The sequence below is a fragment of the Dermacentor andersoni genome, chromosome 1, assembly GCF_023375885.2.
Source record: "Dermacentor andersoni chromosome 1, qqDerAnde1_hic_scaffold, whole genome shotgun sequence".
In the NCBI taxonomy this organism is placed as follows: domain Eukaryota; kingdom Metazoa; phylum Arthropoda; class Arachnida; order Ixodida; family Ixodidae; genus Dermacentor; species Dermacentor andersoni.
Genome location: NC_092814.1, coordinates 253,874,739 through 253,895,915, shown reverse-complemented (window position 1 = coordinate 253,895,915; position 21,177 = coordinate 253,874,739). Strand labels below are relative to the sequence as shown.

At 49.3% G+C, this 21,177-nt stretch overlaps 1 protein-coding gene across 1 annotated transcript in view; it reads right to left on the bottom strand.

Annotated features, from left to right (window-relative positions):
* The window catches only part of LOC126548076 (thyrotropin-releasing hormone receptor-like), a 469,222-nt gene that overhangs the window by 303,040 nt on the left and 145,005 nt on the right, over nt 1-21,177 (bottom strand). The gene's annotated exons all lie outside the window — the stretch shown is intronic.

Genomic DNA, 21,177 nt, shown 5'->3' with positions numbered 1-21,177 from the left:
GTCCATAATACCGTTTGCCGCATAAACGGGAGATCTTCTAATTATTTTTTTATTGCGTAAGCATTGCTCTATGCCTACCCAACGAGGAAACCCGTCCGTCCGTCTGTCCCGTAAGACGAAGCGCTATAAAGAAATCAATCTGTAAAAGAAAACATATCGAAAGGAAAAACGTTGGCAGTGGTGAACTTCGAAGCTACGACCCCCGCTCAGGAGCTGAGTGTGTTACCTACTGCGCTAAACACCCTTTTTCTTTCTTTATTGCCTTTACTGAATTCACACAGAACTACAATGTACAATCACACCAGCCCAGCGAGGGCTGAGGAGAGAAACAATCAATACTCTGGGATCTGCATCAGGCCTTCTAACCAAGGAAGCCAGTCTGGTTCTGGTTCTAGCAATTTATACACTTGAACCGTTATGCTTACATATTCGCGAAAGTAGCTCCTTATAGGCCTCGCGTCCAGATCTGCATGACGATCGGCCATTCTTGACAACCAAATACCGTGTAGGCGGTATTTGGTGTAGGCGGTATCTTCTTTGTAGGAACATTACCGAACCTCTGCAAGCGTGGGTGTTTATCGCATTATCATTTGACATGATAATGCGCTAAACACCCCCGCTTGCAGAAGTTCAATATATCTGAATCATGAATGTGTTGTACGGGCGGTACAAAACAAATGTCAAAAGAGAACAGTTTCTATGAAGGCTTTGTTGGAAGATTTGGTGATAGTCGTCGCGCAACACAGACAGATAAGCAGTCAATGACTTAATAACGATGATAAGGAGTGATAAGGGGTTATGTGGGTCTCATCACAGTTGATAGTGGTTCGAAGCGGATGGATAGGGTGCTGAAGAATGATAACGGGTTATAATGGTCGGAACAGTTCTGATAAGGTTAGTATGCACGGATAAGGGTCGGACCAAGCCTGATAAGATTGACAAGGACAGATAAGGGTTGATAAGGCTAGGATAGAGTTCGATAAGGTTGATAACAGGTAATAGTTGATAAGGGTCGGATCTAGTCCGATAAGGTCGCTAACGACTGAAAGGGCAGCTAATGGTTTATACTGGTTGGATCAAGTTTCATAACATTGACAATCAGACAAGGCTGTGAGGAGATGAGCAAGTGGTACAATGTTTACACATACTTATATAACTCCCAGTGGAGTTTCTACGTGAATTTTTTTTTTACTGCCGGCGAACTGAATGGTGTTACGTTTCGCCTACAACGCGCGGTAATGCCGGCGCGGATGCAACGGACGCCGGGGCTTTGTTCAAAGCGGCGGACATTTTGGCCCGTCCGACGCCGCCGCAACGCCTACCCGCCAAGCGTGCCCAGGCGTGTTTCAGTGCCACGTGTCTTCGTGTGTGCGTGTGTGTGTGTGTGCCCTCGCTTGTCAAAGCGCGGCAGCCGGGGAGCGGAGTTCCCCGAATGAGGAGCCTGGAGGTCTCTCGGCTCAACTGTTCGCGCCGTCGTGTGGGTGAGGGTTGGCAATGCGTCACTACACTCGGTTCAGCAGGTCTCTCGGCCCGACAGTTCGCGCCGTCGTGGGCTCCTGCTGCGCCGTCCCGTGACCTTCATCCCGTGACCTTCCCTCCTTCCCTTTTGGACCGCGACGCCGGGAGTATAAGAGCAGCTGCCCCCGGACGCCAGAGGAGAGGCTCCGATTTGTACTGTTGAGTTACGTGCTCTCCCGTCTCTCCACTTCGGTCGACCTGACCGGCCGCTCTTTTGCTATGTTAGAATAAACAAGTTGTTCTGTTACCAGTCTTCTCTTGCTTTGCCGGGACCTTCGGATGCTTCCAGTGCCCCAGGCCGCCAGGCCAACGCTACCCTTGGGGCTTGCGACCCATTGGCAATAACGGGCGTCAGCACCGAGACCCCAACAACTCGTGCCAGCGGTGCGATTCCAACATCTGGTTGCCAGCGGTGAGATCGCGACAACGGAGGCCAGCAGCGAAGAGATGCGGTTGACTGTATGCTGAGCAGCACAACGACCATCCGGGAGCAGCGCAACGAGCCCTGTGTGATGACTGGTTGCCTGCAGCGGAACGACTGCGCTGAAGTCTTGGCTGCGAGGTTTGGTGAGTGCGGGACTTTCTTCTTCTGAGTTTTGCCAGGCTTTTGTTAGTGTTAGAAACAGAGCTGGTAATTGTGGTTGTCGTTGCTACCGGGTTAGTTTGCGGCAAGACAATAGTAGACAGTAGAGAAAGCAGCATTCAGAGCAGCCATGGATTTGAAGTCGTTGCGCAAACCGATATTGCTGGAGCTTGCAAGAGAGTTGGGTCTGGATGTCTCAGACAAACTCAGAAAACCAGAACTGCTAAGGGCTATTCTTGAGTTAGAAGCTGAGGATGACGAGCTGTCGGAATGCCTTGAGACCATTGAGGAGAGGGAGGAGCAAAAAGAGAAACAGGAGCGCGAACTTAAAGAACAGAAAGAGAAAGATGAGCGCGAACGTAAAGAACAGAAAGAGAAAGATGAGCGTGAACTTAAAGAACAGAAAGAGAAAGATGAGCGTGAACGAAAAGAACAGAAAGAAAAAGAAGAGCGCGAACACGCTTTGGAAATGAAGCGTCTCGAGGTAGAGATGGAACGCGCTCGTAATGGAAGTCAGGCACACGGTGCAGGAGAACGAGTATTGTTCAAAATGACTGACCTGATGCGGCCGTTTAAGCTTGGAGAGGACATTGGTTTGTTCCTGGTTAACTTTGAGCGAACGTGCGAGAAGCAGGGGTTCTCTCGGGAAACGTGGCCACAGCGCTTGCTCACTTTGCTACCCGGCGAGGCGGCCGACGTAGTCGCTCGCTTGGAGAGAGAGGAGGCAGAGGATTTCGACAAAGTGAAATCGAGTCTGCTAAAAAAGTACCGGCTGTCGGCGGAGGCGTTCCGTCGGAAGTTTCGGGAAAATGAGAAAGGCAGAAGTGAGTCATATACAGAGTTTGCCTACAGGCTTATGTCAAACATGCAGGTGTGGCTCAAAGAAGAGAAAGCGTTTGGTGACCACGAGAAAGTTCTGCAGTGTTTCGGGCTAGAACAGTTTTATAGTCGGTTACCTGAGAACGTGCGGTACTGGGTCTTGGATAGGCCAGACGTTAGTACGGTGGCTCGAGCCGCTGAGCTAGCCGAGGAGTTTGTGACGCGTCGGGCTCGTGGAGCTAAGGACGGTCAAAAGGGTGAATTTGGCTCTAAGTTTGAGAGGCCGAAGTTCACGCCCATGAGAAAGCGGTTCGAGACGAGGCAAGCGCGCGTGTGTTATACGTGCCAGAAGCCGGGTCACTTTTCGGCGCAGTGTCCGACCGAACGTGAGGAGACGGCGGCAGCCGAAGCCGAACGCGGAAAGCGGTTCGAGATGAGGCAAGTGCGCGTGTGTTATACGTGCCAGAAGCCGGGACACTTTTCGGCGCAGTGCCCAGAAACAAAACCAAAAGTCGTGTTTTTTTCATTAGGCAGCACTGACGAGAACATGAAGCTTCTCGAGCCTTACATGCGAGACCTCCTCGTGAACGGGAAAGAGTGCCGAGTGCTTCGCGATTCCGCAGCTACAATGGATGTAGTTCACCCCTCTTACGTAGAACCCGATATGTTCACGGGCGAGTGCGCATGGATCAAGCAAGCAGTGGAAGCTCATAGCGTGTGTCTGCCGGTAGCAAAAGTGCTTATTGAAGGACCTTTCGGAGCACTTGAGACGGAGGCCGCAGTGTCATCTATGCTGCCCCCCCAGTACCCGTACCTATTTTCGAACAGGTCCGATCACCTCCTGCGCGAGAAGGGGCTTTTGTTTGGTGAGGCTAGCGTTCAGGCCTTAACCAGATCGAAGGTTCGGGAGCTCGCTGAAAAGGCGGTAGTTGCGGGACCGACGTTGTTGAACGATGAGAAAGGGTCAGAGGCGCAGCAAGCTGGTATTCAGAGCACGCCCGAACGGGATAAAATTGAGCCTGTAGCGTTAAAGGCACCAGATACTGGAGAGGAAATTCCCGATGCGGGAAAGTTAGAAGAGCTTCCGGTCGAGCTTCCGGGACTAGGCTCAGTGACAAACAGGAAAGACGCCGATCAAGTCATTAGTGACTTAATAAGTAAAGCATCGCTGTCGCCTGAGCAGAAAACAGAACTACACCAGCTCTTACAAGAGTTTCAAGGTCTGTTCTCTGAGAGGCCTGGTAGGACTTCTGTCCTTACTCATGACATAGAACTTACCTCCCCAGAGCCAGTACGATCCAAGGCGTACCGGGTGTCACCCCGCCAGAGCGATATTATGGAGGCTGAGGTAAAGAAAATGCTACAGCTCGGTGTTATTGAAGCGGGTGAGAGTGATTATACCTCCCCTTTGATTTTAGTTGAGGTACCGGGCAAGGAACCTCGTCCTTGCGTCGACTACCGCAGGCTTAATTCCATCACTAAGGATCAAATTTATCCGATCCCTAACATCGAGGAGCGCCTTGAGAGAGTGAGTAGCGCTCAGTTTATTTCCACCCTAGATCTTGTCAGGGGTTATTGGCAGGTTCCACTTACAGAAGAGGCTAGTAGGTATGCGGCGTTCATTTCACCAATGGGGACATTCCGTCCTAAAGTTTTGAGTTTTGGTTTGAAGAACGCGCCATACTGCTTTTCAAGCCTCATGGATAAAGTGTTGCGGGGACAGCAAGAATTCGCTTTACCGTATCTAGACGACGTAGCGATATTCTCCGCATCCTGGCCGGAACATATGGCGCACTTGCGGGCAGTGCTAACCCGCCTGCGCGATGCGGGCTTGACAGTCAAGGCTCCCAAGTGCCAGTTAGCACAGGCCGAGGTTGTCTACCTCGGACACGTGATTGGTCGGGGTCGTCGCCGCCCCTCTGAAATAAAGGTGGCCGCTGTGCGAGACTTCCCGCAACGGCGCACGAAGACCGATATTCGGTCGTTCTTAGGTGTCGCCGGCTACTATCAGAGGTACATTCCCAGGTACTCTGATATCGCGGCTCCCTTGACGGATGCTCTAAGAAAGACAGAGCCGCAAACAGTCGTCTGGGACGAGACAAAGGAAAGAGCTTTTAGCGCCCTAAAGAGCGCCCTAACAAGCCAGCCTGTGCTACGATCGCCCGACTACTCAAAAGGGTTCGTTGTTCAGTGTGATGCTAGTGAGCGAGGCATGGGCGTTGTACTGTGCCAACGGGAAAATGGAGAAGTAGAACACCCCGTCCTGTATGCTAGTCGTAAGCTGACGAGTCGTGAGCAGGCGTATAGCGCCACCGAGAAAGAGTGTGCGTGTATCGTGTGGGCCGTTCAGAAATTGTCATGTTACCTAGCTGGCTCGAGGTTTATCATTGAAACGGATCACTGCCCTCTCCAATGGCTGCAGACCATCTCTCCCAAAAATGGCCGCCTCCTGCGCTGGAGCCTCGCTTTGCAACAATATTCCTTTGAGGTGCGTTACAAAAAGGGGAGTCTCAACGGTAACGCCGATGGCTTAAGTCGAAGCCCCTAACGTGGGAATCAGCCTCAAAATTGCTTGTTACTGATGTTTTTCTTCCTGAGGCAGGATTTTTTTTAACTTATTGCTTTTGTGTAGTGTTTCAAAGTGATGATGTGCTTTTTAGTGCAATTTTTCCGATTTGTGGACGCGTTCTGAGTGCTGCTAAACTACTGTAAGGAACTAGGCAGCAGTATAAAAGGGGAAAGAGCCTGGCAGGGCTTAGTGAGGGTTGTGCCGTGCTTGCTGACTGAGCGGTTGACTTTCAGGCGTGGTTCTAACGCTTGCCGGAAACGAGAACAAAAATGTCAACTCTCCCGAAGTCACTTTGCAGTGTCCTGTGTGCACCTGAACGTGAGAACGAGGCCTTCTCTGTGCGCCGCGCTCAAGAAACGCCCAAGGACGCCCAACTTCGGTTATGAGCATCATCGAGCGACATCCCTCCGGACAGCGGATGCAGTCCCCTGACCATCGGGATCTCCTTCCCCCGGCGGGGCGGTCTGTTACGTTTCGCCTACAACGCGCGGTAATGCCGGCGCGGATGCAACGGACGCCGGGGCTTTGTTCAAAGCGGCGGACATTTTGGCCCGTCTGACGCCGCCGCAACGCCTACCCGCCAAGCGTGCCCAGGCGTGTTTCAGTGCCACGTGTCTTCGTGTGTGCGTGTGTGTGTGTGTGCCCTCGCTTGTCAAAGCGCGGCAGCCGGGGAGCGGAGTTCCCCGAATGAGGAGCCTGGAGGTCTCTCGGCTCAACTGTTCGCGCCGTCGTGTGGGTGAGGGTTGGCTATGCGTCACTACACTCGGTTCAGCAGGTCTCTCGGCCCGACAGTTCGCGCCGTCGTGGGCTCCTGCTGCGCCGTCCCGTGACCTTCATCCCGTGACCTTCCCTCCTTCCCTTTTGGACCGCGACGCCGGGAGTATAAGAGCAGCTGCCCCCGGACGCCAGAGGAGAGGCTCCGATTTGTACTGTTGAGTTACGTGCTCTCCCGTCTCTCCACTTCGGTCGACCTGACCGGCCGCTCTTTTGCTATGTTAGAATAAACAAGTTGTTCTGTTACCAGTCTTCTCTTGCTTTGCCGGGACCTTCGGATGCTTCCAGTGCCCCAGGCCGCCAGGCCAACGCTACCCTTGGGGCTTGCGACCCATTGGCAATAACGGGCGTCAGCACCGAGACCCCAACAACTCGTGCCAGCGGTGCGATTCCAACAATGGGTAACATATTCGTGGTTAGTAGAGCGAAGGGACACAGACGAAGACTAGAAGAATACAGGGCGCCCTGTCTTCTTATAGTCTTCGTATGTGTCCCTTCGCGCTTCTAACCAAGAATAATATGTTACCGTACCAACTCGCCCAACTGACCATCCCTTTGAATTGAAAGGGCCCCGTTGTTCCAATCTCCGCTGCGCCAAGACATTCAAATTACGTCCACTTTATACTCGAGCTCCTGGTAGTAAAGAAGTGAAGTCAGAACGCGTGGTGACTCAACCTCCGGACTTGCCAAACTCCCTTAGTAACATTCCATGCCTAATTGCAGCGCCTTCTTTCAATAGGTTTGTCGATATAAGCGACGCTGCACCACGTCTACATAATCGTGTCAATGCTATCGGATGCGGTTGTCGCTCTACAGGGTGTTTTTTTTTTTAGCTGCACCAAATTTTTTAAAGATTGCCTATGGCAGATACCAAATTTCTAACCCTTTATCTGTATTACTCAATAAGGCGCCCATTTCTTCTACGGTATAGCAAAACGTTTAATTGCATAAATAACATGATTACGTTAATTAAGTTTTTTAATTATTGACCTTGCGCCACATATTTCAATGTACGAATTATAGCCGTTGAGCTCGCACGGCGTATCCACTGGGAGCTAATATTCTGGACAGGACCAGTTCCGAGATGTTCATTTCCATAGTGTGCAAAGAAATGTATTGACGGACAGTTAATTAGCATAGTTACGCTAATTGTTTAAATGAACATTTTGATTTCTTGTAGAAGTAATGGCCGCCTCATCGAGTAATTTAGATCAAGGGTTATAATTGTGCTATCTGCCCTAAATATTATTTAAAAAATTTGGCGCAGCTGAAAAATACATCCTGTTTACACAATATATAGAATAATAATTGTGATTACAAACGGAAGAGCACGTGTTGTTACTTCTGAATCGCGAATTCACAATTATAGCTTGTAATGAACTCGTTCGTTCTTTGTAAGAATAAACTATTTTGTAAAATGCTGTTCTTAGCATTCCGGTTGCCATTTTTCTGTTGTTGTTTACAACGTATAGCCGAGTGCAAAAGTTTAAGAACCAGACTGGCAGCTAAATTTCTTTTTTCTTCTCAGCCTAGGCATAATGGCTAACGTCAAGTGTACTGTCCACGTGCGCCTGCTTCACCAGCGCCATGCTTTTATACAGTTTCACGTTGCACTGCTGTGCTAGAAGAAATTATTATTATTATTTTTTTTGCATATTCGGTGGTCTCTAGACTTTTGCACTCGACTATACACACCATGCCGACTCAAGTTAAGCCGTTTATCGCGCGAACTTCCTGTTCTGGCAAGAGACGGGTTTCTTTCTCGCTCAAGACAAGCCGGCTGTTTTGCTCCTGCCACTTTCTGCGGAAGGACGCACGCGTCGCTGAGACACTGCAACTCGAACGGCTCATGGAGCGGCTTCACTGTTCGAGTGGCTCTGCCGACAATGTGAGAGGAAGCCGCTGCCGCATTGACACGCGTCGCTGCTAACCGTTTATTATAGGATCACTGGGCAAGTTGCGCGCATACGTACTCCGTGAGCACGCGGGCAACTATGAGAATTGCACGCTTCTATAACAAAGAAAACGTGTGCGTCGAACTTGAATTGATGCCCCACTGACTTTGCTTTTTCACATGAACTCTTGGCCGAGTGAGGCCTGCCTTCACGGGCATTTCCGCTCGTTCTGCGTCATGGAATTCAAGCCGCTGCAGTGTGCGTTCCCAACCCCCGCACACTGACGCCTGCAGGAAGGGCGTTTGCCTTTGACTACAAGTCCAAATAATTTGGGTTGTCAGCTTCATGGGCAGTAGGTGGTAGAGAAAGGGCTGCCTCCTACATTCGGATGCAACAAGACAACCTCAAGGCATAGGAAAACGGCACGGTTATCCGGGTTGCTTGTTTGGGGACTCAGCGCTATGAGCAGCTGAAGCGAGATTTTTCGAAGTCTTCATTTTTAGGCACAAATTTCCATTATAGTGGCACACGCATGTACTGGAGATATCATATCGCACGTAAATAAATTATAAAAGCGACTCTACTTATATGAAACTTGGAAGGTGGAGATTATAGAGAGGCATCCCGCTCGGTCACTCAATCGACTCTGACAAAATACGCGGGTCTGACCTTACTGTGGTCGACGCCAACGAAGAGATAGTATACGAAGCGGTGGGCAACAATGTCTTATCAGCGGCTTGTTCGGACTCGCGTGCAGCGCAAGGCTAGCTTTCACGTCCGGCAAAAACTTGACAATGCCCGATAAATAGAATAGGCTACTGGTCCACAGAAGCGGAATGTAGGAAACTGGCAGGGTAAATGATGTTTAAAAACTTTGAAAAATTTCCATACACGCGAAAATACCACGAAGCTAAAAGAAAAAAAAGAAACAATCAAATGAAAACAAAAAACAGAACGTACAGGTTTCTCAGAAAGACAACTTCGCAATTCGTATAGAGACGGTCTGCAGAAAGGTGCGGTTCCGGGTTAGGCCCCCGGATCAGGGCGAATTTTTTTCGGCTGCGAAGCTTTCTTTCCGTGGCACCCGTATTGGTTCTCTTTCTAGATTCAGGTGGATCACTTTGGATGGATGGAAATTTTTTTTTCAATTTGACAACGCACGGGGTCACGTCTTTTCTTTGTAGTATGTTCTTTATCAACAACCACTCCTAAATAGGTAGCAGAATAGTTTATGTAGGAGCACTAAACATCATAAACGAGCACAATTACGCAATCGTCGTTGTTCCGTGCGACATGAGTCAAACAAGTGACGAGAGTAATGACAGTGATTGTACGCTGTGCTATTTGTACAAAGACCTGCTGAAAACTCTGTAAAGGTTACGGCTGGCTATTGCGTCTGGATGTGTGAAAGAGTGTCTACTGAAGAAAGCGTCAGCGCTAGCGCACCTAACACGTGCGTTAAAGTGACAACGAGTAACTGCGCGCTTAACCGGGTCATTTAGATGTAGCGGCAGTTATGAGCTGGGAGGCGAGCAATGTCCAGCCTGTAGTTCTTGCCCGCATATAAGTGCTCGCCTTTTCTGGAGCGTTGTCGAAACAAGCATCGCACGGTCCGTAGTGCGCACTAACATCGATGGTTTATTAATTGAAGTTTCGCGTCCATCGTCGTGCATGATGTCAAATATTTGGCAGGATGCATCTCAATCCGCATTAACAGCGAGAGTATAGGCTATCGTTGTTCAGTTTATTCTGCCGCCTATTTCACTGTACGGTTGATTCCATCACGTGCGCCTTCACAAAGACGCTCACCATTGCTGACGAAAGCGAAACTGTGCAAGACGTACAATAAACTGAAACCACGCGTATATAACGCTATCTGTTTGCGCATCATATGCCACTTGATTTTCACCGGTCGTTTAAACCTTTGCGAAGTCTGACAAAAAGGTGTTCAGTTTGGTGCTGCTGGAATGATCAGTAATGGAAACTTTTCCACACGTGCCAGTAAAATGCCTATGGCCCACATTTTCTTCCAATCCATGCGGAACTAAGTTAACCTATACAGCTTCTCCTAAGCGCAGAATTCATTCTTCGACGACTACCGCCGGAGCTGCTTACCATGGACGTCTCTGTATTTTTGTGCGCTTTCGATGGGCATGATCCTATAACTATACTAAGTGGGAATCCTGCTTCATTCCAACTACCATAATTTCATGCCCTTAAGGAACACTGTAGGCCTGTGTTGCCAAGTGAACATTACAAAACTCGAAGCCCTCCAAAAATCGCCAAAAAGCTGCTCCACCTAAAAACCACTAAAACGCACGATACATTCATGCCACGATCAAAAATAAAACCAGTTTGCAAATTTTCTTTCATCAATGGAAAATGTAATAGTGAAGTAGTATAGGTGAAAAAAAAAAAAACTCATCATATTCGAGGGACTCGAGGGGAATGAAGCGGCACACATCGTGGCGCGCGCAAGCGTCAACCGGGCCTCCCCGCACGAGATTCTAGACATGTCCCACCTACCAAAATCAGCGGAGGAAACGGAAACAATACCACTAACTTACCAAGCACTACTGCAGCACTATCGGCTTGGACGCAGGGTATAGCCTCCACCACATCAAAAACTAACGAGAAACGAAGGCACCGACTACAGGCGACTCCAGAGCAATACCTTTACCCAGCCTACTGCATCATTTCCACCCGACGCTATACAGCTACACCTGTCCACACTGCAACGTGCCAGACAACCTGGCGCACCTCCTACTGCAATGCAAGAACACCCGAGCAAGCATCACAGCTACACTAGTAGCAGCAGACGCAGACCCAAACCTCCTCGCTGAAACGTGGGAGAATGCGATCTCCAAGCCGGACCTGGTCGACGAGAGCGAACTCGTCGCCCGGGCCCGGAGGGCGATCCAAGCCAGAGGGTTCCTGGAATAAGGGACCCTCCCACCTCGACTGACAAGTCACTGCTTCAAATAAAGGTTTCATTCTCTCTCTTCATATTCGCACAGATAAAAAAACATCCAGTGAAAACCAGCAGTGGTTCTTCTTTTCATGGTTTTTTGCGACTATAGATGACAGAAATGGACTACCCGTATATGTTTATACCGAAAATTCTGCTTTGCAACAAGAAAACCGTGCATGTCTAAAGGGAGCCGATAAACTTCAGCTACCTTTCTCTGAACACGCACTCGCTTCAGAGTCATTGTTTTCTTTATCTTGCGCGTATTTATCTGGGATCATTTCAGAAGGCAAAGTTTCCTTCAAGCTCGCCAACAAGAATGGCGACCAACAATGGTGACGCTGTCAAAATGGTAACCTAGCTTCCAAGCTGCCGAAACCATCAGTCCTCTTGTTGAACGAAAGCACGGACATGATGGGGTATGAAGCATAGCATCGTTTATATGAGAGTGAAATGCAAAAACGCTCGTGCGCTTATATTCAGGTGCACGTGAAAGAACTAACGGTGTTCAACAATAATCCGGAGCCTTCCGCTACCGGCGTCCTTCATAACCAACGCTCCCTGATGTACAGCGCAAAATTGCGTGGACGATGTCTCTTTCATTGCTGCGGCAGAAACTGCGCGGTTAAGTTTTCTCAACTTCCTCTTGGCCGTCCCTCCGCTTGCGTCAGCATTCTGAAGCACACTTGCTGATGGATTGCTGCGAGGTTGCTATCAAAAGCAGCTTCCGTGATACAGGATCATTCTGAGCCACAGACGTGTAGCACTTTCCCGTGACACGGCCGATAATGAGCTGTTAAGCCAGTGTGTTAAATTGAATGAAAACGAGTTCACTGTGGCTGAGGAGACGGAGCGTTTCGGAATCTTTTGCAGACTCCGTCGCATGTCCAGGAGCTATCGGCGGAGGGAGTTGAAGTGGGCGAAATGCACGTTGTCAGTCTGGGGAAAAAGAAATCAATAACATCAGATAACCTATTGTCATTTCTATGTCTCTTCCCAAACTGCAGTTTGTTTCGTGGCGTGGGCCGTCAGGACGAAACACTCGAAGCTTTTTGCCGCGATACATACACCATCACCGGAAATGGATATACAAGCGCAAAAGGCGCATCGCAACTGCATGCTCGCAGAGGCGCTGTCCTTGGAGCACGTCTGAGTGCGTCAAGACGTGACCGTAGGGCGCAACGGCGCAGCAGGTTAGCGCTTATAACTGGCAAGAGCCGCTTCTGGTACCTCGGTGCGTTCTGGCGCACAGATACCGTACGTGGCGCGTTCGAGGGAACCGTTGTGGTCTCGGAGGCTTGAGCTGCAGCGGCAGAAATCAGTCATCCATCTTCTTACTCATACACACAAAAAAGGGTGCAGTGCTGCGGGCGATAGCGCTGGTGCCTGCTGATCTCGTGCCTAATGCGCGAAGCATTTGGCACCCAAAAGCGCCTTCGGTGGCTGTCCAGCGATCACGCGCGCTGGTAAATAATGTTACTTAATTATGCAATAGCCAAGCCACCGTGCAACTACGTGATGTTATTACTTGGGAATCATAGGTCGGCGCAGTCACTTCTGGGACACTTAGCTTGCACTCGCATTGATTTCATGGGTATCAAATTAAGTTTCAGCGAGTTCTCATCGCTGGAAATGTACAACAGCCCACAGGTATATGAAAAACTCACAAAACGAAAACGAGTTTGTATGCGCTTGGAACACTGAGCCTGCAATTGAAGAGGCAAAGCATAAGTCGCACGCACACCTTCAGAATGCAGAGGATGCAATGATGTCACTATATCCACGACGAGCGTGATAGGATCCACTTCTGCAATTTTCATGCTTGTATTTCAAGAACGCACCTCCAGACCTACAGTCAACCATCTCCGGGCGACTTGTAAATACTGTTTGAACAATGTGATAAATTTTTGAGGATGTATCACACCATATTTCCGGAAGGAATAAAAAGAAAGCACTGTCTATGTTGAGAGTGTTACTAACCCGAACAATTCTCACGCCGGTTGCAAACCTATAGCACGGACTTTGGCATTGAAGTTTAACAATATGAACGGCTTCGCTTTATAGCTTCTTGCAAGCATTAATGGAATATTTAATACAAGCTGGCGATCGCTTTAATATTTCTAAGGACTTTTCACAGAACATGCTCGACGAACAGATGCATATACAGTCCATCTTCAATCTTCCAATCCTCGGAGGTTGATAAGATTGCATAGACGCTGCCTTGTCGACACAATATTTTATTGCAACCCTGTCGAACTAAATCTCTGAAAGCAAGCGCAATGATTTTATTGAATTTGAGCTCAACAACCAGAGTTATGAAATTAGGGCTTATAAAGCCATTTCGTAGCACGACAGCAGAAAAGCCCTTCATGGCACTCACCTGACTATACTTGATCAAGAATAGTTAGGTTCTTGATCAATAACATGTCGCTTAAATTATTCGCAGGCAGGTTTCAGTAATCACAGAACGCAGCATTGACAAGAGCAATTGACCGATGCTACCTATATATATGTATATACTGTGCAACTGATGGTGCTCTGCTCCCGACTACCGCCAGTTGCCCTTCGCTCCTAGAAGAGGCAGGACGTGTGTCGGGTGAGCTCCTGAACAACAGTTCGCAATGTAGTCAGCGCGCTTTCAATCACGGATCCGGTACCTTAAAAAGGTGCGATGTAATGCTGACACATTTCTCTCGCAATTACCGCTAAATTGCCACTGAATATGTTTTTTCGTTCTATCTACCACACTCGCGAATAGCGCAACGGTATACCTATCCGATATGCTCGTGTACCGTGCTTGTAAACTCACCTGTACGGAAACCAATCAGTACACTGCGTTACGTGTGATTGTATTGGAAACCGAGCTGATACCCACAGTAGAAGAGCGCCACAAGACTTGTGGTTTCACCTACTCCTCCGCTATACAGAAAGAACAACCTCGTTCTGTACATCCAAATTCTTCAATTATTTGCGGCCCACGCAGTGCACACACTCAAGAAAGCCTGCCGTAAGAAAACTGCGGCCGACCCTAGAGGCTCATACGGGCAATCTCCAGCACAAACAGCTGTATCGCCCCCTCCCCCTTTCAGTAGGGACCCCTCAGGTGAGAGATGTGAAATTTCTACGGCGTTGGGCAAAACCGAAGCCGCGACATATACATTCAGATGATCTTCTCTGAATATATGTTCACGCATGCGCCACATGCAGATTTCGTGGCCGTTCCACCACATAGCACAGTGTGCAAAGAGAAGAAGCGCGAGAGAGGAGCCAGGCTGCATACACGCATTATACATGACGCGTTTCAGTGGGCTCCTACAGTGTGTGGCTAAACTGGTTCAATGCTAATCGCATCAACGTCGGCATCCATCGACGGGGTTTGCCGGACTTATTTATATTGCTAGAAGAGCTAACCGAGAACAATATCAACTACTCTGTTATTGCATGGGTAATTGGATATTTAAATCTGTGATGCCTCTGCGTTGTGTATGATGGACACTCACGTGACGTGGTTGTGACTTCTTCTGTAGCTCAAGTATCAGTTCTAGGTTTACTGTTTCACTTTACATTAATCAAATTTATGTTGGTAGTTTCAATGACATTTTTCCGATGCTGGAATATGCTCGCGCGGTGTCTGATCCTCACACAAATATGCGCTGGAAAAAAATTAGAAAAACGCTACAATGAGGTATTAGTTGTGTCTCGGAAATAGAAGCGTATACTTTCGGTGTGTCAGGGGCAAAATCAATTTCGGAATGGCGTGCTCTTCATGATCCAAGGAAGGTATTCAGCCTATATTTATTTTTTACAATGTATTTCATTCCAAAACTAACATTAAAAAACTCTACACCTTTTAGGCGCAAAGAAATTGAAGGCAAACACATTTTCTACAAAACAGGTTAATTCAAATGCATTTAGTTTGCTCATCTGGTGATGATTATTGTATGTAGAGTTTACTTATTGTATCAAAACCATAAAAAAATTGTGGCGCAGTTGTTTCGATAACGGTTGCGGCGCCTTCGTCTTATAGTTTGTAGTTTGGTAAAGCGACGTTGGTAAAGCGAAATCATACAGTCCTGCAACATGACAAGGATGTTAAGTCAATCAATCACATTCTTCTAAAACTCATATACACGTGGAAAACGAAGGACAGTTTCTTTGCACTAAATATTTACAGCAGCCAAAAATGCAGACACCATACTTTTTGAACGCTCTTTAGAAAAACCCTAGCCATAGCGGAAAACCGAGCGACAGTGATCAGATGCGATTTTAACGCCAAATACGCGGCATGGGGCTACAAAATCGAAATTAATAAGGTAGGAACCTCTCGCTAGACGCGCAACAGGAAGGCCTGACCCTCGTGACCGACCTATCGGTTCCCACGAAAATAGGTACCAGCGTTTGCGCGGATACTACGCCAGATTTAGCATTCACCAAGAACATGGGGGACACGCAGTGGACAAATACGCAACACGACTTTGGCAGCGATCAGAATATAGTAAAAATAACGGTAAGGCCAGAACAGCGCAAGAAAAAGGGTAGACAACTTAAAATTGTCGACTTGGACAAATTCAGGAAAATAAGGAAGGAGGCCGACGACACGACACAAGGTATTGAGGAATGGACCGAGAAACTAAAGGGAGAAGTGGCGGCAGCTACGAAAATGGTCCGGCCGGAAGCGCAGTTACACAACGTAGACAATAAGCTTCTACACATGTGGGAAGCTAAGGCAGGGTTGGAAAAAAAAAAGAAAAAAAAACAGCCAGACGTTTCGTAGAAGGATAGCCAAATTGAACAAGGACATAGAACAGTACGCCCAGCAGCTATTCAGACAACAGTGGGAGGAAAACTGCAACGACATGGACAGTCAAATAGGAATGTCAAAAACGGGAACGTCCGTAGGTATTTGTTAGACCTGGACGGGACCAAGTCGTCACATAGGCAAAATATAAATCGGCTAGAACAAGTGTACCGAGGGAACGAGCAGGACTTCCTCTAGGAAATAAAAAAAAAGATACATCTCGCAAGCGATGTCCGTCATACACTCTGACTACACAGGGCCGGCAAATGACCAATTAGACAACGAAATCGGCGTGGCAGATGTCAGGGCAGCCCAACAGAAACTCAATACCAAGTCGACACGCGGACTAGACGGGATAACGAACAAAACGCTAAGGAACTTGGACGATGAGTCTATAACTAAGTTAACAGAATACATTAACCAATGCTGGGAGGCAGGGCAGATTCCGCAGCAATGGAAGACGGCACAAATGGTGTCAATGCTCAACCAGGGCAAACGATTGCATATTGAAAACTTGAGACCCATATATCTCACTTCTTGCGTGGGGAAACTCATGGAGCACGTCGTCCTAGCGAGGATAACCACCTACCTCGAGGGCTGGGACGCGCTCCCACCCACGATGATAGGATTCAGAAGCAACCTCTCAGCGCAGGACGTTTTGTTACAACTAAAACATCAGATCATAGAAGATCCGGGCAGATCGACAAAGGCGCTTCTCGGGTGGGACCTAAAAGAGGCAGTCGATAACGTTGCAACGATACTAGATAGTGTAGGAGAACTAGGACTGGGAAAACGGCCATACGATTACGTACGCAATTTCCTAACGGGCAGAAAGGCAAAGATCACGATAGCGGACCTAGTTTCGGAGGAGATCGAGATAGGCAGCGCAGGTACGCCACAGGGCTCGGTATTATGACCGATGCTATTCAATCTGGCGCTAATCGGGCTGCCGGCCAAGCTACAAGGAATTAATCATACCTTATACGCAGACGACGTCACCTTATAGGTCAGAAACGGAAGTGTTGGGCAAATATAACAAACGCTCGAAACAGCAGTCGGGACAGTCGAACAATATCTAGAGGGGACAAGTAAACCTGCTCGGCGGAGAAATCGGAGCTGTTGCTGTACAGACCGACTCGCAGAGGTTACAAACCAGGCAACTACAGAGAAGATCTCACTTATAGAGAGGAGATACAGTTAAAGACGGCCGATGAGAAACCCATACTCAAAGTCGACAGGATCAGGGTATTGGGGCTCCTCACCGAAGCCAAGGTCAACAACGGAGAAACCCTCAGAAGACTGGAGGGAACTGTAGCGCAAATCGTGAGGCTAATCAAAAGGATAGCCAACAAACACAGCCGAATGAGAGAGGAAAACACGATCAGGTTAATACAAGCCTTCGTCATAAGCAGAAGAGTATACGCAGCGCCGTACTTGAAATGGCAGGTCGCGGACAAAATCTAACTAGAATTCCTCATTCGGAAACCTACAGGCTAGCCATAGGGCTACAGATCAGCACCAGCATGGACAAATTGTTACAATTAGGCCTATACAACACGATAGACGAGCTCATTGAAGCACAATCTACCCAAGGCTAGAGCAGGCAGACACATCCTAGAGAGACTAGGCATAGGTTACCACAAACAGCACGATGTCAAGGTGGACATCCCAAGAGAGACAAGGGAAACAATGATAATAACCCCCATACCAAAGAACATGTACCCAGAACACAACAAGGACAGACGAGACAACAGAGCGACGGAGATACAGAAGAAATTCTGCAGCGACAAGGACGCAGTCTTCGTAGACGCGGCTCGATACAATCACACACGGGGGTTTACGGCAGCCGTAATCGATAGCGAGAAACACTGTAAGACGTGCCCGACGATACGCACCACAAGTAACGAGACAGCGGAAGAAGTGGCCATAGCGATCGCAGTAGATCAGACTAACGCAACCGTGATAGTCAGCGACTCTCGGACGGCAGTAAGGAACTTTGCAACGGCCAAATATCCCCGGAGGCACTACGCATCCTTCTTGCATTAGGTCAAGCGTGCAAAAGAAAGATATACATGACATGGACACCCACTCACGCCCTCGCGGAGGACGGCAACAACGAGGCGGCACACGACGCGGCTCGAGGGCTTACGGACAGAGCCGCGGTCGCAAGTGACGCCCCGGCACCCTCCGGACGTGACGGCGAGGTAGATGAGTGAGAGTGGGAGTACAGAATGACCAGATATAATGACATCACAAAATACCATAGGTGACAGAGGGGTACATTCCCGCAACCTCACCCTAAATTGACAAAAAAGCAGTTTGTCGCATTGCGGCAGTTACAAACTAGGACGCATCCGAATCCTGAGCTCTCGCATATCGTATATCCGGGTATATATTGCCGCAGAGAGCTCTCCACATGCCAGGTACAAGCACTCTCGTGAGGCACCTTTCGAAGCGTCTGATCGCTAAAATCGCCATTAGAAGAGCGCCAGCAACGCCTCGCGCATGGCAATACAGCGCGTGTCCCCCGTGCACGCGCTCACGGCAGCGCCCGAGTCTGCCGTCCAATGAGAAGCCACGGCGTGGCTCTTGGCCTTCGGGGCGCGTGAAAAGTGCGTTCGGCGGAGAGACGCGGTTGACTGTGGAATAGGCTGCTGTCAACTCTTTCTTCAAAGTGTGTAAATGCTTAATAATTGAGTTTCCGGGCACAAGTTCGCCCACAATAAACCAGTGTGTTTAGTGTGCTTCATTGAAGAGTGCTACATTTCTGGTGGAGGTGCGGGGTATGATTGGAAGTCCCCAGTTCGTAAGAGAACGGAGCCCCGACCCTCAGCGATTGGAACCCAGGGAACTGACTCCAGTACACCAGCGCACAAGCCGCCGCATCCGAGGAGACCCACCCGAGTTCGGACCGCTTCCTGTTGCTGCAGCAGTGCGGGCAACAGTTATCAGCGACGGTGCAACCTTGACCAGCCCAGTGGCATCATCCCAGCTCATCGTGTACCCACCACGCACGCCCGAGTCCTTCCACGGCGATACGTTCGAAGATGTGGAAGACTGGTTAGAGCAGTTCGAGCGAGTGGCAGATTTCAACGGCTGGGACGAGACACGGAAGCTTCGCAACGTGTACTTCTCGTTAGAAGAGTCAGCGAGGACGTGGTACGTCAATCATGAAGCGACACTATCTTCGTGGGAAGAGTTTCGGCGACAGCTGCTTGCCACGTATGCCAGCACCGATCGGCGAGAGAAGGCAGAGCACGCCCTACAAGCCAGAAACCAGCGCACTAACGAAAGTGTCGGCATGTATATCGAGGACATGTCCCGTCTCTTCACTCGCGCTGATCCAAACATGACCGAAGAGAAGAAATTACGCCATCTGATGCGTGGCGTTAAGCAGGAGCTGTTTGCAGGACTCGTCCGCAACCCACCACACAGTGTTGCTGAGTTTCGTGCCGAAGCGACGACCATAGAGAAGGCGCTGCAGCAGCGTGCCCATCACTACAATCGTGATGTCACCAGCGCACCGGCCGATATCCTGTCAGCAGGCCCAGGCAGTAACACCGAAGCACTAAGAGAACTGGTGAGATCAATCGTAAAGGAGGAGCTTCGAAAGCTGCAGCTACCGGAAGCCACGCCGACAGTCTCAACTCTCGCCGCCGTCATTCGAGATGAAGTTCGCCACGCCATTCTGCAGCCAGGACGTGAGGAACCGCCTGCTCATCATGACCAACCACCACCCGTACGTCGCGTGCCAACGTACGCTGATGTGTTATGCCAACCGACCAGGCATTGTTCTCCATTCGCAACTCCCAGCAGCCGCCAGCCGACTCTGCGCAGTGGACCCCTTCTAGCAGAGCTGAGGCCGCGAAAAAGTGACGTGTGGCGTGCACCCGACCGGACATCACTCTGTTTCCACTGCGGGGAAGCTGGACACCTTTACAGAATGTGCCCATATCGCAGAGCAGGTCTTCGCGGCTTTACGATAAATGCGCCTTGCCCCCGTAATGGCGAAAGACCCACCGAAATTCAGGACTACTTGACCCGACAACAGGATCCGGCTGCTAGATACCAACACCAGCCCCGATCATCGGCGTCTGCACGCTACCGATCACCAAGTCCACGGCCATCCTCGATTTCACCAAGGCGTCGTTCACTGAGCCCACGTCCGGAAAACTGAAGCGAGCGACCTGTGGAGGCGAGGCCGCTGACGTTCGAAAAAGCCAAGATCCTCCGTCAAGTTTACCGAGCAGCCGCGACGAACAAAAGCGGATGAATAAGATAAGTGAACAGAGAATTTCTTCAGACTTGCGCATTACAATAGACGGTCATGAATTGAGTGCATTAGTTGACACAGGTGCCGATTATTCCGTCGTAAGATATGCACTCACGAAGGAATTGAAAAAAGTTTTGATGCCATGGAGTGGACCCCAGATACGTACGGCTGGTGGACACCTCATTACGCCCCTGGGTAGATGTACAGCGAGAATCGGAATTCGGGGTTTTTCTTACGTCGCTGATTTTGTCGTGCTACCAGAATGTTCGAAGGATGTAATACTCGGAATGGACTTTCTCCTAACAAATGGTGCCATAATCAACCTGCAGAATTCTAGCGTGTCATTTTCTACGAAGCAGGCTATAGACATGCAAGAGTCGGAGGAGCTAGAACACGTTGCCTTGCGGGTTACCGACGATGACATAACCGTGCCACCACGATGCAGCATGCTGGTTCGCGTAAGAAACGAAGCATTCGACGACTCGGAAGGTATAGCGGAGGCCAACGTCGAGCTACTGTTGAAAAAAGGCATTTGCGTAGCACGAGGAATTGTTCAACTACGCGATGGGTGTGCTGATGTATTGCTGACGAACTTCGGAAGTGAATTTCAGCACGTCGCAAAGAACACAGCCATCGCCTTCCTGCACAGCGCTACTGCGGTCACAGATGTATGTAGCTTAGCGTTAAGGCCACCTGCTGTCCAAACTATGCATGACGCCGTAACATCAGTTGCGATCAACCAAAGTCTGACACCAGCCCAGAAAGAAATGATGGAGGACCTTATAAATGAATTCGCAGAATGTTTCTCCACCTCGTCAAAGGTACGGCGCACACCAATTGTTAAACACCGTATAATAACAGACGAAGCGACCAGGCCAGTATACCAACATCCGTACCGAGTGTCACCGGTTGAACGAGAGATCATAAAGAGTCAGGTGCAAGAGATGCTTGAGGACGATGTCATTCAGCCATCAAACAGC